The sequence below is a fragment of the Natator depressus genome, chromosome 2, assembly GCF_965152275.1.
Source record: "Natator depressus isolate rNatDep1 chromosome 2, rNatDep2.hap1, whole genome shotgun sequence".
Classification (NCBI taxonomy): domain Eukaryota; kingdom Metazoa; phylum Chordata; order Testudines; family Cheloniidae; genus Natator; species Natator depressus.
The window spans coordinates 87,377,242-87,395,503 of record NC_134235.1 but is presented as its reverse complement, the minus strand read 5'-3'; positions in this window follow the sequence as shown (position 1 = coordinate 87,395,503).

Below are 18,262 nucleotides of genomic sequence, written 5' to 3'. Positions count from 1 at the left end.
TAGAGCTAGGCACCTCCTGCAGCCTGGATTTAGGTGCCTATCTCCTGTGAGAGAGGTGGGGCAAAGGACACTCCCTTCTCTTAATCTCTCCCAGGGCTTAATTTGTGCCAGGACTTGGCAGTTCATAGCCCCGGCAACTCTGGGCATGAGTTAGGCACCTGCCTCACTCCACACCCATACCAGCCAGAGGAAGTGGTGGAGATCAGAAGGGTACTTGCCTTATAACTTTTAGCCAGTGATTAGAATACTTGCTGAAGATGTGGGTTCAATTCTCCCCTTGTCCCCCGCAGCAGAGAGGATTTGAATAGGGCTCTCCCACTCCACAGGAGCATGCTCTAGCTACTGAGCCATGGGATATTTTGATGTAGGGATCCCTCATTCTCTCCCATTGAATAAGAGTAAATACAGAGTAATTGGGCCAGAGAGAGAGACTGACTCAGTAGTCAGGGCATCCCTTTAGCAGGCAGGAGATCCCAAGATCAGTGCCTCTGCTCCAGTCATTCATTTATCCACAGTGGAGCAGCTTCAACAGGAGAGACTGGAGGGTGGCCACAACAGAACATCCCCCAGTTCTGTGGTTAGAGCACTCTGGGAAGTGGGAGGCCCCTGTTCAAGTTCTGGCTCCCCATCTAAAAAAAGAGGAAGAATTGAACCTGGATCTCCTACAGTCCCAGGTGAGTGCTCCAGCCACTGGGCTAACGGTTTTAAGGTGGGCATTGCCTCCTCTGCTGGCTGCCGGGTTTTGAATGGGACCCAATCCAGTAGGCGTGCTCAGAGGCCACCTCACAGATCAGGCCCCACACCTGAGATAAGCAGCTAAATACTTATCTTCCCCTGGTTTGTGGAGCTTAGGTGGGAGATAGGCATCCAGATGCTCAGAGGGAGGCAGCAGTGCACATGCTCACGCAGAAACTTAGGTGTAAATGGAACTTTTCCCCTGAAAACCTAGGCATCTACATGTTTGGTGGGATTGCATTGGAGCCAAAACTGGGACTTCAGCACCTAAGTCTGGGGTGTAGGCATCTAGATAGCTATTGTGGGTGGGATCCACAAAGGTATCTAGAAAGAGCATCCAGTTTCTCTTCCCATCTTTTGTATAGTGGTGTTATTGGTGAGTAGTTAACAGTTGTCCAGGGGCCATGCAGTGTTGAGTGGGATAAGAGAGAGGGGGGGAAAGAGGACAATAGGCTTTGCAAGAGCACAATCCATAGCACACAAAGCTGCTGGTTCAGCACACCAGACAGCTGCTCAGACTCAAACGGAAGCAGTCCTGAACTACTCACTCAGGCACGACTCACAGTGACTTCAGCAGGAGTTTTACCAAAAAGAGTTCAAGATTGTTCCCATAGCCAGGAATAATCTAGCATGTGGCACACTGAGGTGCCTCTTGGAAAGAGAGTCTTAATGCTGGCTGAGCAGGAAGCTTCTCAGAGAATCCCCAGGGTAATCAGTGGACAGGATGCTGGCAGCTGAAGTGAAACAGTTTCATTATGGTGCAGTGAACTGAAAGGGGAAATGAGTCCTGGTTTGTCTAAGCCCCAAACAATATAACTCACATTATTTGTCTGATGTAAGAATTCTTTAGTGTTATCCAAAACCTTAGTTGTTTGCCTTTGTTTTTGTAAAGGGAGCATATCTCACACAGATACCCAAAGGGCGGGAGAACCTAAAAATAATATTTACATTAATTTTAAAAGAGAAGAGTTCCAAGGCAATAGTAATCCAGATCTTTTAACCCCAGGGAACAGAGAGTTAAAGTTAAAGGATTCAAAGAAACAATACCAAAAGAAAGCTTCATTCGACTCTTGCTCACATCAGTTGCTTGGCAGTGTAACTCCACTGACTTGAATGCAATTACTCCCTATTTAAACTACTGTGAGAACAGAAGCAGGCCCAGATGGCATTTGAAGTAACTTGTATAGACAACCCCCATTACTGTTAATTCAGAGCATTAGCTTAAGCATTTATTGGCATGTTTTCAAAACTCATTGGCATAATGAAAAAATGTGGGGGGGAGAACGGCCCCTCACTGAATTTACACTGTAGTGATCAGTAAGAGGTTTAGGTAATACAGTGGCTAGCTGTAGATTAGCTCCAAAAATATTCCTGACCTCACTGTGGATGCTCTAAGCCAGGGATACTCAGACTGAGGCTTGGGAGCCACAAGTGGCTCTTTAATGTGTTTCCTGCGGCTCTGTGTGATTTAATTATTAACCAATCAGGATGTTTTTACTATGTTATTAACCAATTGTAAAACACTTGGTCAGTCATTTTGTTGTGAGAATTAGAATAGTAATGAAACAATGAATTCACACAACTGTGGCTCTTTTGTTGATTGCTAATTTGGCTCCTGAACCACAGAGGTCTGAGTATTACTGCTCTAAACCAATGGCAGCCACTATTCTGTTTTGACTTTATTCCCAGATGAGCAGCTTCTAGAAGAGTGAAACTGCAGTCTCATCCCACAAAACATCACTTTCAGGGATTGTCTATCCACAGCAGGCCTTAAGCACAGGCAAAGCAAACCCTAGATGCGGGCCCTGTTCTTTTGGAAGCTGGGTGATGCATTACGAGCTTCACAACCCATTGTCACCCTTGGTCTGCAGGGCCAGAGAGAGAATCATAGAATAGAATCATAGACGATTCGGGTTGGAAGAGACCTCAGGAGGTCATCTAGTCCAACCCCCTGCTCAAGCAGGACCTACCCCAACTAAATCATCCCAGCCAGGGCTTTGTCAACCCGGGCCTTAAAAACCTCTAAGGATGGAGATTCCACCACCTCCCTAGGTAACCCATTCCAGTGCTTCACCCATCCTCCTAGTGAAATAGTGTTTCCTAATATCCAATCTAGACCTCCCCCACTGCAACTTGAGACCATTGCTCCTTGTTCTGTCATCTGCCACCACTGAGAACAGCCTAGCTCCATCCTCTTTGGAACCCCCCTTCAGGTAGTTGAAGGCTGCTATCAAATCCCCCCCTCACTCTTCTCCTCTGCAGACTAAATAACCCCAGTTCCCTAAGCCTCTCCTCATAAGTCATGTGCCCCAGCCCCCTAATCATTTTCATTGCCCTTTCTGGACTCTCTCCAATTTGTCCACATCCCTTCTGTAGTGGGGGGGGGGGGGGGGGAAGAGACCAAAACTGGCCTCACCAGTGCCGAAGAGAGGGGAATAATCACTTCCATCAATCTGCTGGCAATGCTCCTACTAATACAGCCCAATATGCAACTCAGGGCCCTACTTATCTGAGATTTCCCTCTCTGTGGGGAAACTATGGTGATTTTAGACCCAAAGACTTTGGAAGGCAAACTGTACCATACTAGCCTACCTACCCCCATCAACCTCTGAATCCCATCCCCTCTGTTTAGGGATCCCTACACACTGCCAAACCACTCAGCTTTTCTCCCCTCTACTTCTGCCATGGTTGTCTGGCTGAGAAGTCTCCATCCTTAGGATCATAGAATATCAGGGTTGGAAGGGACCTCAGGAGGTCATCTAGTCCAACCCCCTGCTCAACGCAGGACCAATCACCAATTTTTGCCTCAGATCCCTAAATGGCCCCCTCAAGGATTGAACTCACAACCCTGGGTTTAGCAGGCCAATGCTCAAACCACTGAGCTATCCCTCCCCATCCTTCTCCCATCCCACCTGTGAGTTAAGATTAAGGGCACCCTGCAGGGACATAGCTTCAAGATGTATTCAATTATGGGGATTTTACAAAGTTATCCTTCAAGGCCTGTGCTGAACTTGGGAATCTCACAAGGCATCCTAAGAGCACTAATGGCAAGTATCACACGTACAGCATGCAAGCAGATGACAGAATGGGATTGTGAGGTCCCTGACAACAGTTTGGTAATGGATTCATCTGAAGGTAGCCACATGCACTTGCTTAAATATAAAGGTTTGATTTCCTTTTGCCCCCCACTAAAAACTCAAAAGCCAAGGTGTTTTATATCTAGCATGCTTGCTGTATTTATGTGGCCTGCATGATGTTCAGGTTCTAAAGAATTTTTTTAAGTAAGTTCCTAAACAGCAGGGTTAGAAAGAACCTTCCAAATGGAAACTCAATACAGTGATATCTTCCTGGGTCTGCAGACAGCCTAACACAATAGCTCCAAGAACTTCCTCTTCTTTCTGCACCTCATTCATCTCACTGCTATGATAACATGCCATCATTGGGTTTTAGAATTAAGCATTCACAAGAACTATTTAATTGCTGATCATTTAAAGATACCAGCACAGGGGTAGACTGGAAGCCCATGGAAGAAGGGAGTGTTATTGCAGAGAAATACAGGAGTCTCAGAAAGAGAGAGCGAGGAGATGGGGAAGAAGGGTGTTGGGGGGGGGCGGGGGAAAAAAAAACAAAAACAAAAAGAAATAAATGAAACATTTTTCTGTTAATGACTCAGTGTGATAAGGTACTGAACAAATAATGTAACTACATTGAGAATATAATCAGGCCTTCATATTTGTACAAGCCTCTCATTGAGATCTCTGGGAATTCTGCTGTGCAGTGAGAAAGTTAAGCAGTCCTGAATCTATACCATGGCCTACAGACCATTAAATATAGAATATGGCTCCCTCCACAGAGTGAATTTCATACACACACACACACACCCCGCCCCCATGCTATCCCTATTGAAGCAAGTAAGTTTCTAGGTTGTTCCTAAAAGTTTAGGTTTGCATGTTAGGAACCCCTCAGATCATTTTAGTAGTGGCAGCTATTTCAACATCTGCGTACCTCCCCCGAAACCTGCTTTCTATCCCTTACTTTTATTAGGTGCTATAGTTGAATGCAGTTACCTTCCTCCCATTGACCTTTGTTTCAAGTGCTTCCTTGGTTTGCGGGTTCATCAAGGGGCTGATGGTTCCACATGGGAAAGGTTTCATTAGGTCCAAACAAAAATATGCAACATTTCTCAAAAACCACAGCTGTCACTGTTATTTTACAGGTTGCTTAGCAAATCCACAGTGTTATGGTTTCTTGAAACATTTTGAGGGAAAAAGAGTGGTGACTTGTGTCATTCTGACAAGCTCTGACCTTTCAGTTTCTAGCTCCGGTCTGTCACACACATAATGACTTTCTGTGGCTGGAATTATTACCCTGGCTAAGGGGCAGCATTCCAGTGCTACCGTGTGCAACAAGTTGATTATAGCCTTATGGATACATAAATCAAAGTGCCAAAGGTTAGCGTTTGAGAACCAGTTGCCTTAATGGTAAGTGCAGTTTTTTGTAATATAAATATTATCCCTATTAAATAATGGTGTAATTCCACCTAATACATTCAAACTCAGAGGGACAAAAATAGGCCAGCATTTGTATAAGACAGGAAAGGAAACAAGTGGGAAATAACTTTGAGATGAAAATTTAACATTGACCACTAAGGCTCAAGTAAATTAATGACAGGTTTCAGAGTAGCAGCCATGTTAGTCTGTATTCGCAAAAAGAAAAGGGGTACTTGGGCACCTTAGAGACTAACAAACAAATATACCGCTCACGAAAGCTTATGCTCAAATAAATTTGTCCACTGAATGCATCCGATGAAGTGAGCTGTAGCTCACGAAAGCTTATGCTCAAATAAATTTGTTAGTCTCTAAGGTGCCACAAGTAAATTAATGTAATTTCAGCATGATGGGCTGGGAGTATGGAGCATTTCGGGACAGTTTTGACATATGAGAGTGTTCAGTTACCACTTTTATCTCAGAGCGCTAATGGTGCTGATTTGGCAAGCCTCAAAACATTTTTATTCTGGTTGGGTGACTTTTTGTGGGGAAAAAGAATCCACATTATTTGTCAGATGCCTGAATTGGCTTACACAACCTTTTCTTTTACTTAGCACAGTTTAAACAAATCTTGAACTAGGAGTTTACAATATCAAAAAAAAAAAAAAAAAGAAAAGAAAAGAAAAAGCGGACAGGGAAAAAAGTTTAACTGCAAAAGAGTCACAGATGGTAAGTGTAACAGCTGGCCAAGTTTCCCCATCATTGTATCATTTTATGACTATTCTCATAGAAGATAGCAAAAAGAAAACATCTGAACTTCATGAAACTCTTCAAGTCTCCCAGTACAGCAAATCTGACTTCACTAACAATGCTGCTGCAGAGATACGTTTTTGTTTATTTTTGCCCAACTAGGGCTCTCATTGTTGAGATCTCTGCCCTATTCAGTGCCTCTAATCTACAGGAAAACCTGTCCACAACTTGCAGAGATCATGAGTCTTCCCGTAGAAATGGTATTTTTAATTTCTAAATATCAAAACAGGTTTAGAAGTTTGTTCTGGAAAATAGGTAGCTGTGAAGGTCTGAAGTTTTATTGTGATTGTTAGGGAACTTCACATTGCTGGCAATGCTGGCTATATTTAAAGGGCCACATTGATTCTGGATGCAGAGTATAGGGTTACAATGGTGAAGTGAGAAGAGTGCCTGGAAAACATGTGCCAAAGCTCATATGAAGAGATCTGATTCTAAGAGTTATGTTCCTCCCATTAGGGAATAATACCATGTGACCTGCAAGTCCAGTCACAACTATCCAGCACAGCTCAAAGATCAGCTTTCAGATACTGAATAAAGAGCTGCTTATGAATAACCTACAAACCAAGAATCATTTAAGTTTTGCTGGTGAAGAATTTCAAATAGCAGACAAATCTGGAACACCCCCACCCAGCCACACCCCAAAACTGCTTGGGAACGATTCACAGAAAACAAGATCAAGGTTTATGGGTTTGTTTGCTTTTTAAACTAAGCAATCAGCTACAAATTATTTTCTTGCTCCCAGGAAAGAGTTGTTTTCTGTGCTTAGGAGATCTTATAGGACATTGATTTTCTCAACTGAATGATCACCAATCAAAGCAGTACTAAGCTTCAGGGGGTGTCTTCACTGTGCCTAGACTCACAGCCTGCATCAATAGCTTTCTCCCATCTTTGGCTGGGCAGGAAACTATGCCCTTTCCTCTCAGATGAGAGCCTTGTCACTGTGACCCACATGTTCATTATGTCACCTCTGAAACTAGACTACTGAAAATTGCTCTATTTGGAGGTGAACATAGCCACCAAGAAACTAAAACTCACATGACTTACAACAGAAAACCTTCTAAGGAACAAATATACACATAATACCAGCTCCACTAAGTCTCTCTCCTTGGGTTAAATTATTCTTCTATTGGTCTGTAGGGCTCTTAACAAGCAGGGTCTGAGCTATCTTATAAAAGCATAAGAGTGGCCATACTGGGTCAGACCAACGGTCCATCTAGCCCTGTATCCTGTCTTCAAACAGTGGCTGGTGCCAGATGCTTCAGAGGGAATGAACAGAACTGGGCAATCATCAAGTGATCCATCCCCGGACACCCATTCCCAGCTTCTGGCAAACAGAGGCCAGGGTCACCATCCCTGCCTATCCTGGCTAATAGCTATTCATGGCCCTATCCTCCATGAACTTATCTAGTTTTTTTTAACCCCATTCTAGTCCAAGCTTGAAGAGAGAAACAGGAAAATTAAATTATGAAATGAGAGAACAAAAGAAATGGAACAAGAAAGAAAAAGCAAGAACACAAAGTTATGGCTAGAAAGGGTTGGTTTGTTTTTTTACAGTGGTTTTACTCTAACAGAACAGAGGAAGCTGAAAGGAAGGCCCTGATAATTGACCTAGGCAGGAACAAGTATTCTCATGTTGCTGATGACCCAGTAGTTTGGAGCAGCCAAGTACACCAGCATTCCTTTCTTTTTTCCAGTTTCAGCCCTGCCTGAGATCGTTTTAGGGGAATCATTTGGGGACAGGGTTGGTTGGATTATGGGACAGGCAGTCAGCCCAAGCCTAGGGCGTGAGCTCCTGGAGCCACCTATAACATCCAACTCTCAGTTTCTCTCTTTAAATGGAATTGTCTAGCCCTCACGGTTACAAACAAAAGTGTGAACATTTGAACTGCCATGCCACAATGATGTCTGCCATCAGCCTGAAACAATAGCTGAGGGAAGGGAACTGTCCCATGCATCTGAAAGGATGTTAATGCCAAGACCCATTGTTCTGGGTGCTCCCACTGATATCAAACCAGCCAAGATTTTTTTTTTTTGTGATAGGAGGAGAGGACAGTCCTCAGATTTATGACACAATTGGTTCCTTACAATTGCATCATAAGTCGGAACTTCGGAACTCAGAACCACAATCTATTCCATTGCAGGACTGAGCATCGTAAAATCGGAACCTATAGTCGTAAGTCAAATAAGGGTGTCAGTGTAGAAGTGTTTGTGAGTGCCATTCATCATAACTCGAGTGTTGTAAAGTCAAGGACTGCCTGTACTCTAGACCTAGCCACATCCACCCAAGCAGATAACACCAGCTGCTGGGGTACATACAGGGGATTCCTCTATAGGGGGAATGCCTCTATAGGGGTAGGGAAAGAAGTGACTCATGGAGCTGCCTCTGCTGATCCCAAAAGCAGAGAGGCCTCTTCTGCTGTTCCAAAGGGAAAGAAGGGGACCCCATGCTGCCACCTTTGCCTCTGTGGAAAGGGAAGGGGCTCTGTTTGCACCATCAGTCCAGATGTTGGTGGGGCCATGGTGGAGTTATGTGGACCCCATGTTGCAGGATGCCTAGGGCTCCAGCCCTGTTTGATGCTGTCAGGATGGCCAGTTCCCTCATTCTGAATCAGCAGGACCTGGTAGTTCCTTCCCTCTCTCTGTTCCCACAAAAAGCACCTATTCATTCAATGGAATCGATTCCTCCCATGCAGTTTACAATTTTAAAAGGCAGGGCAGTGGGAGTTGTTACAGAAGCTACATGTTCTCACTGCTCTAGAATGAGACAACTGGCCCCCCAGTCACCTTCACAAGACTACACTTGAGTGGATTTGGAAGGAGTGGACTTCTTGAAGACCCAGACTGCAGAAGCTGGGCTAGTAGGCCATGGTGTAAAACACCAGAAATGGAAAGTAAGACTGCCAAGCTGCCTCTTACAGATGCAGAGGCTAGAAGGTGTGGGGGCCACCTGGCTGTCTCCCCAAAATGACATGCCAACTTTAGGGAAGAGGAGCTTGCTGCGTAGGGTTCTCTCCACTCCCAAAATGCCTGCCTGGCGTGAAGCAGGGAGAGTCAGAATGGTGATGGACCACCAGACTCATTGTTTCTTTTGCTTTTTTTTTTTTAAATGAAAACATTATTTTAATTAAATATATAAAATTAATCTCAGCCTGGTGAAAGTGAAACCACTAACCTAAAGATACTCACCAATGGCCTAACACAGGAGGGGCTGAGCATCCTCTACTAGAACTGAGGGCACTCAGGCCTGAGGAAGAGCAAGCCTCAGTGAAGTATAACGTTCTAGGTGTCCTGCCAGAGCAAGCTCTGGGACCGTGTTTATATTTTTGAATGTTAATACAGTATGTAATAACTCAGGATTCTTCCTGAGGATTAGGAGTGGAAGAAGCCATACATCAAAGCTCACTGACAGTCTTTTTTAATTAGCAAAAAGTGATGGGGGGCAGGGGCACAAGAGAGAGAGAATTATATTTCAGTACTATGAGTCTGCTAACCATTTCATAGCTCAGGGCACTGAGTCAGATTTCCAGCATCTAGTAATTATTTTCCTGGCTGTACTAAGATAAATTAATGGAATTTGGCAGTTGGACGCAGTATGTACATTAGCATTTTCCCACCTCAAAATTGCAGACTTCAATTAAGGGCTATGCATGGATCTCCAGTGTATTGCTCAGCTGCATACAGACAGGATGCCAGAATTCAACCAGTACTTTATATGACTATAGGATTATTATTGTAATAAGTTAAACATACATATACAAAAAAACTTCTAAAAACAGCTAAGATTGTTAAGGCAAACCGCACCCAACTCAAACCCAACAAAACCAGGAAATACAGAATAAAGCAATAAAACATATTCATCACCTTCCTATACTACAATCCCTAATCTACAGTTAAGAACTGTAATCAGGAAGGTGCCACCCAGACAACCTTAACTCTGCCCTCTGCAGGATAAAAAGGTGAGATGCTTCTGTATTTCCTTGTTTGCAGGGGTTTGAATTGCTTGTTATTGTCTCTTTACAGCTTTCACATTTTTCCAGGGAGAGTTTTTGTAATATTCGTGTTACAGGGCAGGGCTTCTCCCCAGCACCCAGCCAGGCACTGCCTCACCCACTTTCCTTTAAATGGGTTTATTATCCAAACATAAGTAAAACAAGACGCTAACAGTTCCTCAGTTTACCATTCTGAGCCAGTCCTTATTCAGCCAGCTCTGCTCACCACCAGCTGTTACTCTTCTGAAACAGGCAGATCCAGGGCAGCCTTCCTAGGCTCTAAGGTCCCATCACAAGAGTTAACACCACTTCACTATTACACCTCTCCCCAGGTACAGGCTACCCCAATTACTCCTCCCCTTCCTGCCCTCTGACACATTATTATAGCTCACATGTAGCCCCACCCCCTCCCTTTAAGTATCTCAGTTAGGCCACCTGCCTTGACACAGAGGCACTGGGCGTGGGCTACTCACAAGGACACCTGTGACAACTGGATTTGTTAACTATGTTATATATTGTTATTAGTAAAGAGAGTTAATATATGGTTGCATGGTTTGTAGAGTAATTGTTTTGGGTGATTTTTAGGCCAGGGAGAGGTACAGTAAATTTGTGAATTTTGAACAGTTCTGTTTTCCTGTATTGAAAGAAATGTTGATAAATACACCATTTCACAGTTAATGTTCTTTGAAACATGAACAACAAACCATTTCATTAAAATTGCTCAGTGCCGGGAATGTACGCTAGTAGTTGGAACTGCAGATTTGCATTCTGTTCCTGCCTCATTGTTTGACCTTGAGAAAATCCCTGAAATGCTCGGTGTTTCAGTTTAACCATCTGAACAAGGTATAATAATTGTGTAACTCTTCCTTGTCCCTTCCGAGTGGGAGCACATGTCTGGGCCATGCAGGTTGCCTTCCCACTGCAAGAGAAATCAGTGATTCAGAGTCTGGATTTATTCTTAGGGTATGCCTCAAGAATTGATCCAGTTGGAGGTTAAGGCATAGAGCAAGTTCCCCTGCCATTTGCAATAGCTCTCCCAAAAAGAAACTGAATCACAAAACTGATAATACTTCTTCAAAGACTGACCAGTGCTCACACACTAAAATAACAACTTGTAAAACGATGAGTAACGGCATCATCTGAGGGCTCCTGCCATAACAATATCCCCACCTCACAGGTGGTGTTTGGAGTATTAATTTTCTAATGGGGATTTGAAGACCTTGGATGAAAAGTGCCACAGAAATGTTAAGTGTGGTTAATTATTAACTAAAGCCCTGGTGAAAAATTTCCAACCAGTTCTAATTAATTCATTTAATATTATTGTTAGCCCATTAATTCTATCACTCTCTGGCTGCAAAAGTGGGCACAAAACCAGACTCTTACATGAAATTAGCAGGAAACCCCACAAAGCAATTTCTCCACACCACTTGCCAATATGTAAGCAAACTGACATTGCAAGTGTGCTCTGAATATTGACTTCAGTGTGAATATTTTCATTGTCTTCAGTGGGAGTTGAACTTGGCTCTTGAGTCATTGGAACACATGAGCGATGGTAATTAAGGAACGTCTTCAGGTAGGGCAGAAAACCACCTCCTTCCAAGAGAGAAGCTGCAGCCAACCTACCTCAGGAGGGGAAGAGAAGTCGACACAGGACCACTGTGAGAGAAGCCGGAGCAGCCAGGTCAACCCCAAGCATAGGAAGAAGAGATAAACACAATGGACAAAATTCAGAGGTGATATAAGTTATTATTTGTTTTATGGTAGTGCTCAGGGCCCCCAACAAGATAGGAGATCATTGTGGTAGGTGCTGTACAGCCCAGCCTCACAGAATTTACAGCCGTAAGCCACATATTAGTAAACATGAATTGGGGAAGAGAAGCAGAAAAAGAATCTCAGTACTGCCACCCCTAAGCATTTAAAAATCATGAGTCAGGCCCCAAACTATCATAATTGGCTTACAAACCATGAGATTTTTAAAAATAAGAAAGACTGGGGTTTTTTATTTGCCTTGTGGTTTTGGAGCCTTGAGTCACATTTTCAAGTTTTTCTCTGTATACATGTGGGCAAGAAACTTACTTTGTTTTTTTAATGAAAAATGAGATTCTCCCATTATCAGAGGATTCCAGAAGCCAGGGCTCTAAGAAAAACACCAAATATTATGAGACTTGTGATAAAATTGGAAGAATTGGCAACACTGTTAACTCCTTAATACATTCTCTGATAGTAGCTTTTTCTGCTACACTTCCCTCTTCAACTCTCTCCTCTATCCCCAGCCTGTAAGTTACACCATTTGAGCGTTACTTACTGAGATTTAAACTTACTCCATCATTACATCAGCTTTGAATTTAACTACAGGGAGAAGAAATTCAGGTAAGAAAAGAAAAGATTCTAAATAGCGAGAGAGGAAAAGAGGAGAAACTTCTTTCCTGCAGTAAACAATTCACTACATTCCTACCCTAAAGTGTCTCACTCTGACACTCCTCTCCTTTTGTGCTGTCAAAGCCTCACATCCCATATGAAGTGGATCCAATATTTCCACCTTTTTGCAGCTGGAGTTGCAACATGCTGATCTTAATTAGGGAACAAGATCCCCTTATTTCTGAAGTCCATCAGTACTGAATTCTCCTATAACTTGCAGTGTCTATGGCACTGTAATGTTCAAAACAGAGCTTTCTCTAAATAGTCAAATGAATAATTCAATCAGTAAGATCAAATCCATTTTGCAGTGTTACAGAAATGGTAATGTTACAGAAATGGTAATCCCCTGAGCAATTCTGTGGTCTGCCACAGAACTTAGAATTTACATCAGAATTCCGGTCCAAGGATATCACCAAATACAATGGGCCTTCATTGTATTACATTATGCAAACAATGTCAAACACACAACAAACTTGTCTGTCACTTCAGACTCCCTCTTAATTCTCTTGCTGGCCTTCATTGCCATGTTGGCAGATCAGTGGTGTTCTGGCAGAAGATCATTAGCACTGAAAAGTTGAAGAGTTGAAGTGTAAGGACAGAGCAGCTCACACTACACTGTTTATATGTTGTAATGGCTGGAATTTTCAAAAACAATGATCTTACCAGTTTATCTACCTTAGGTATTGACAAGGACCCTGTCAGCACGGAATCTAAGATCTTGCTGGTTAATTATTTATGTCTGATTTAACATATTATTGTACAAAAAATGGATTCACACTGGAAACAAACTGAACTTGGACTTAATTCGGGTTGAGGGAACTCTGTTGGGGGTAGTTCGAACTATGGACCTGAACATTGAATCCAAATTTCTCAGGTATTTCTCTAAAAGCCATGGAACAAATACCCAAGATCCTCACACCTCTGGACCTGAACCTGGATCTGAATTATATATATCATCTCTATAATGATTTCAAACAGTTTAGTTCCACATATATCTCCATTCAAATACGTTGTGTCTCTGCTTTCCTTGGGCAGTAAACTACATAGCACAAAATGAGGCTTCAAACAAAGTGATATATTTTATATATTACTGTTAGACTACAAGATCATATGTTTTAACTCATATTGTCCAAATACATGCAGTAGTATGAGCTGGGGGGAAGTAATCGGGTTTTAAATGAAAGGCTTTAAAATGATTTGTAAATGGTGCAAATTCTTGCACAAAGGATCTCATCCATATTATCAGTGGACAGTTATTGGATGGTTCTATTTATAGGATTTAATTCTGCAGTGGCATAAATACTCAGTCCCACCTCTGCTCCCGAGTTCCTACTGAAAGAAATTCAAACACAGACTCTGGACAAAAAGTTTTCTAAGATCAGTAGAAATAATCTGAATTCATTGTTTTCTCCCACCTGCTTCCCTGTTTATTTGGTTTTCCTCTTCTTTGTAGAAGGATATTTAAACTTCAGTTTAAACAGTATTTAAATACCAACGGTTCACAACCTTGGGGAAAAGTTGATTGGGACTAAATGCCCATGACAGGGATTAAAGACCTTCTTACTCCCGTTCATGGGCTATGTGGATCTTGGATCCAGGCACACATTAATAAGCATGGTTACTTGTACTCATAACCCCTCCCCAGAGCAAGTGGACAGGGAGTGGGCAGAGAACAGCTGGAGCCTTGACTCTACCCCCTGCTCACTACCCAGAATGGCTGCGCCAGTCTGAGGTGGGTAGTAATGAGTGGATACATGCCAGTGGTAAATTACTAAGGCTATGTCTACATTATGCACCTTTTAGCAACACAGCCGTGCCACTAGAAGGCGCGCAATGTAGCCACTGTTTGTTGTCAGGAGAAAGCTCTCCTGCCAATAAAAATCTTCCACTCCCAACAAGTGGCTGGTAGCTTTGTCAGCAGGAGAGCTCTTTTTCGCACCCCTGAACAACAAAAGTTTTGTCTTTCAAGTTTCCAGTGTAGACAAAGCCTAAACCACTGCACCCTCCAAAGCAAAGTGCAAGTAAGGGAGGAATTCTAACTCAGAGGTGTATCTGTCAAGCTCAGTGCTTTCTAGCTCTACCCCAAAAGAAAACCTGAAGAGGTGTTAATTCTAAAAGCCAACTCATCAGGGTGGAGAGGCGAGGGAAGGCATTTTACAAGTTATCTTCTCAAGGCAAATGCAATTAGCACTGAAACTTGATAGCAATAAAAATGGAGTTATAATTAAACTGAATTGTAAAGGGAATTAAGCTGAAATGGAAGGGGAAATAGCTTAGAAATTCAATTTCCACCCTCTGAATGTGACCGTGATGGTGGTGGGTATATCTGAACGTTTTTATGCTTTGGCTCCTCATGACCTGAATTCACAGCAGGTGCTAAGAAGCAAAGATTTCTTCAGGAAGTTCTGGATAGGAAGATCTGTTTTTCTTTTGCAGCTGAATGAAAGTCTGCCAGAAGTTTACAAGCATGGGAATATTCTATTTATTTTTATAGCGTGGTCATCATTTTTCTCACAATGTGGTTCCAGCAATCTTTAGGGTCTTTTCACTCCGCCAGTCACTGGATAATGGTTGCCACGGCTCATGCTGACGTTTGCTTATTCCCCACAGTATCCCTCCATGATCTTTCCTTCAGACGAGGCTATTGCTATGTTCTGTTTCATACAATCCCAGGCCACAGTTAGGAAATGACAACCAGGAAACTGTAAAACTCAACTGTCAATTGTCCCCTTAGTCTCTGTGACTAAACAATGAATACCATCTGCAGTGCTTAATAGAACTGGACAAACCTCAGAAAGGTTAGCTCTCGGACCCTAGTGTTGTTGAGTCCTTATGAAGTGGATATGGCTTATCTTCTTTAGTTGCGGGCCCCAGAGTCAATAGTTAAAAGAAATGCTGTAAATTGATTAGTCCTAGAGATTAGCAGGAGTATCCCGTGTTGAAAGGCATGAGTTTTCCTCTCTCTAAAGACTAGAGGATTTTCTAGGGACCTGTATTTTCACTACGTTTTACAACAGCTCTCACACAACACTGGCTTAACAAGTCATGGCACCCCTAATGCACTCTGCACAGCAGTGGAATCCACCATGAATTGTTCTGTCTTGGTAAGTAGCTTGGAAAGCCTGGGTGAGAGAAACAGGTGCAATGTTTTTGTATCCTTCACAGTAGTCTGTTTGATTTAAATTAATTATGATCAAGTTCGCTTCCTAGGGTGACTGTAGGAGATAGGCCTGATATTCAACTGCCTATAGTACCCCAAAAAAACAGGTACAGTGCTACATAACTGCTTTATTGTGTGTGTGATGAACTCCAGATGTTGGTTTAAGAGTGTCCTTAAAACAAAATGTTCTGTTTGAAAACACGGCCATTTTATACAGAAATAAACTCAACTATATAAGTGGTGTTATCACACTAGGCATCCTTTGGCTGGATTGCTGGTGAAAATTACCTATACAGTCAGACTCTACTCCCCATCAACAGATGTCCAGCAAACTCTGTCCAAGAGTTTCTTCTTCTCCTGCAGGTTCTCTTTCACCTGGTTTAATCTATAACTGACAACATTTTATAGCGTCACAAAAGTCCCAGTGAATACTACAATATTATACTCTTAAAGCTTCTTGTTGATCACAGCACTCTACCTGATGTGAGATTTCCATGTCATGACTCTGAAACACATTGGAGCTCAATTTAATCACCTTCCCAAACAGCACAATGTGCTGAGCAACAAAAGTCAAAATGTATTTATTATTCTAGATAAAATCTAGGGCCTGCTTTTCAGATCCCCACCTTCAATCCTCCATGCATAATTTTGTGTCTGCATGTACCAGAGTATATTCTTAAACAGCACTAACAACTATTCACACAAGTTATAGATTTTTCACACACAAATGCCATTTGCCTAAGGCTTGGTCTACATTACATACTTACTGCGGTATATAAGGCTTGGTCTACATTACATACTTACTGCGGTATTATTACGTCACTCAGAGATATGAAAAATCCACATCCCTGAGCAACATAGTTATACAGACCTTAACCCCTGCCCCTCATGTAGCCAGCACTATGTCGGCAGAAGACCTTCTCCTGCCACCTCTCGCGGAGGTGGAGTTATTAAGTGAAGGGGAGAGCTCTCTCCCATCGGCTTATAGTGTCTTCACCAGGCACTACAGCAGCACAGCTGCATTGGTGCAGCTGTGCCAATCTAAATTTGTAGCGTAGACCTGTCCTAAATGTATACAGTGTAGCTGTAGCCATGTCGGTTCCAGGATATGAGAGAAACAAAGTGGGTGAGGTAATATCTTTTACTGGGCCAACTTCTGTTGATGAGACAAAGACAAGCTTTTGAGCCACGCAGAGCTCTTCTTCCAGTCTGGGAAAGGTACTCCTAGCATCATAGCATCATGCAAGGTGGAACAGATGCTTTAGTGAGCACATATTGAAAGGGACCAGTCATCTCATATATTTTAACCGCAAGTTTTGAACAGCAAAACTGATAGAAATTGTATCTTATTCTGTGTGCAATTTGTCTATGGACAGCTTACAATTATCTCAAATGTATTAATTATTCAAAATCACTAGTGGAATCAATTTTGCACATAGTTATTGTCTAGGTCACAGGATAATTTTACTGTTCTCTGGTTGGATAACAATAATCCTAAGAAACAAGTTTCTTAGACAAATACTAGCATTTACAAATTCAAAATCAGCTTGCCATGAACAATTTTCCATTCAGGGTTTTTTTGGTTGTTTTTTTTTTTGGCTAGTATTTCTGTCAGTCCGGTCATTTCCTAGAGCAAAGTAAACTTTCCTGCAATTTCCTAGCTCTAGCAATGACATATATTAAATAGACAAAAATATTGTGTGATGTGGGTATTTTTTTTATTTTTCCATGCTAAGACTTTTTGTTCAGGCTTTCAAAGGAATAAATATTTCATAGGAACACATAATATTACATTGCCACAAAGGAAATGAAATAGAAAAATATTAATTGAATAAAATAATTGAATATAAAACACTGGGTGGGTTTAAAAAGACAAACTTATATTTTGATTTATGTTCAGATTAAGTCTAGGCATGTAGACCACACAATGAGTCAATGTTTGTTCTGTACACATAGAGGCTGGACCACCAGAGAATTTTAATCTTGTACTAGAGGTGGAAATACTAGTGCTGCATTGAGAAAGACTTTGCAAATGAATTAATCAAAATGGCACATTACCTTACCCATGATAATAGAATGCCTCTTCACACTCCTAGCTCAGATGCAGGGAGTTTTATTTTATATTATTTTGCTCATATGCCTGATAAGCAACCAGAGTTATCAATACATCGTTTAATAAAACCAGTTTCTCTTAGCTAATTAGAGACACTTTAAGAACTAATTGCAAACTCTATAATGTATGTCTCACCATACTCTTAACTGTGGTGTTTTTTCCAAGTGCTGAAGATGAAATTATGGGTGTGCACAAAACGGGAAAGGAGTTTTGTTTCCAAGGTGAATGTACCTTTTTCAAATCTGAGTAAAGCATAGTAGCTCAAAATGGAAAGAACCATTTGCCTCAGGTAAGAGTTAGTTTGAGTGGAGGAGCAAAGGTGGTAATTTCTGTAATTCCCAGCAGAACCAAAGCTCATCTAGGTAAGGATGTGAATGAATTTTCTATGAATATACCAAAGCCACAATGCTCTTTTACAGAGTCCATAAAGAAACCAGTGGAACTGTGGATTCTGACAGTGACCAATCTGATTCTGAGGCTCATACGTAGGCCACATCCACACTACAAACTTTGGTTGACAAGTTATATTGGTGTATAGCCGCTAAAGTTT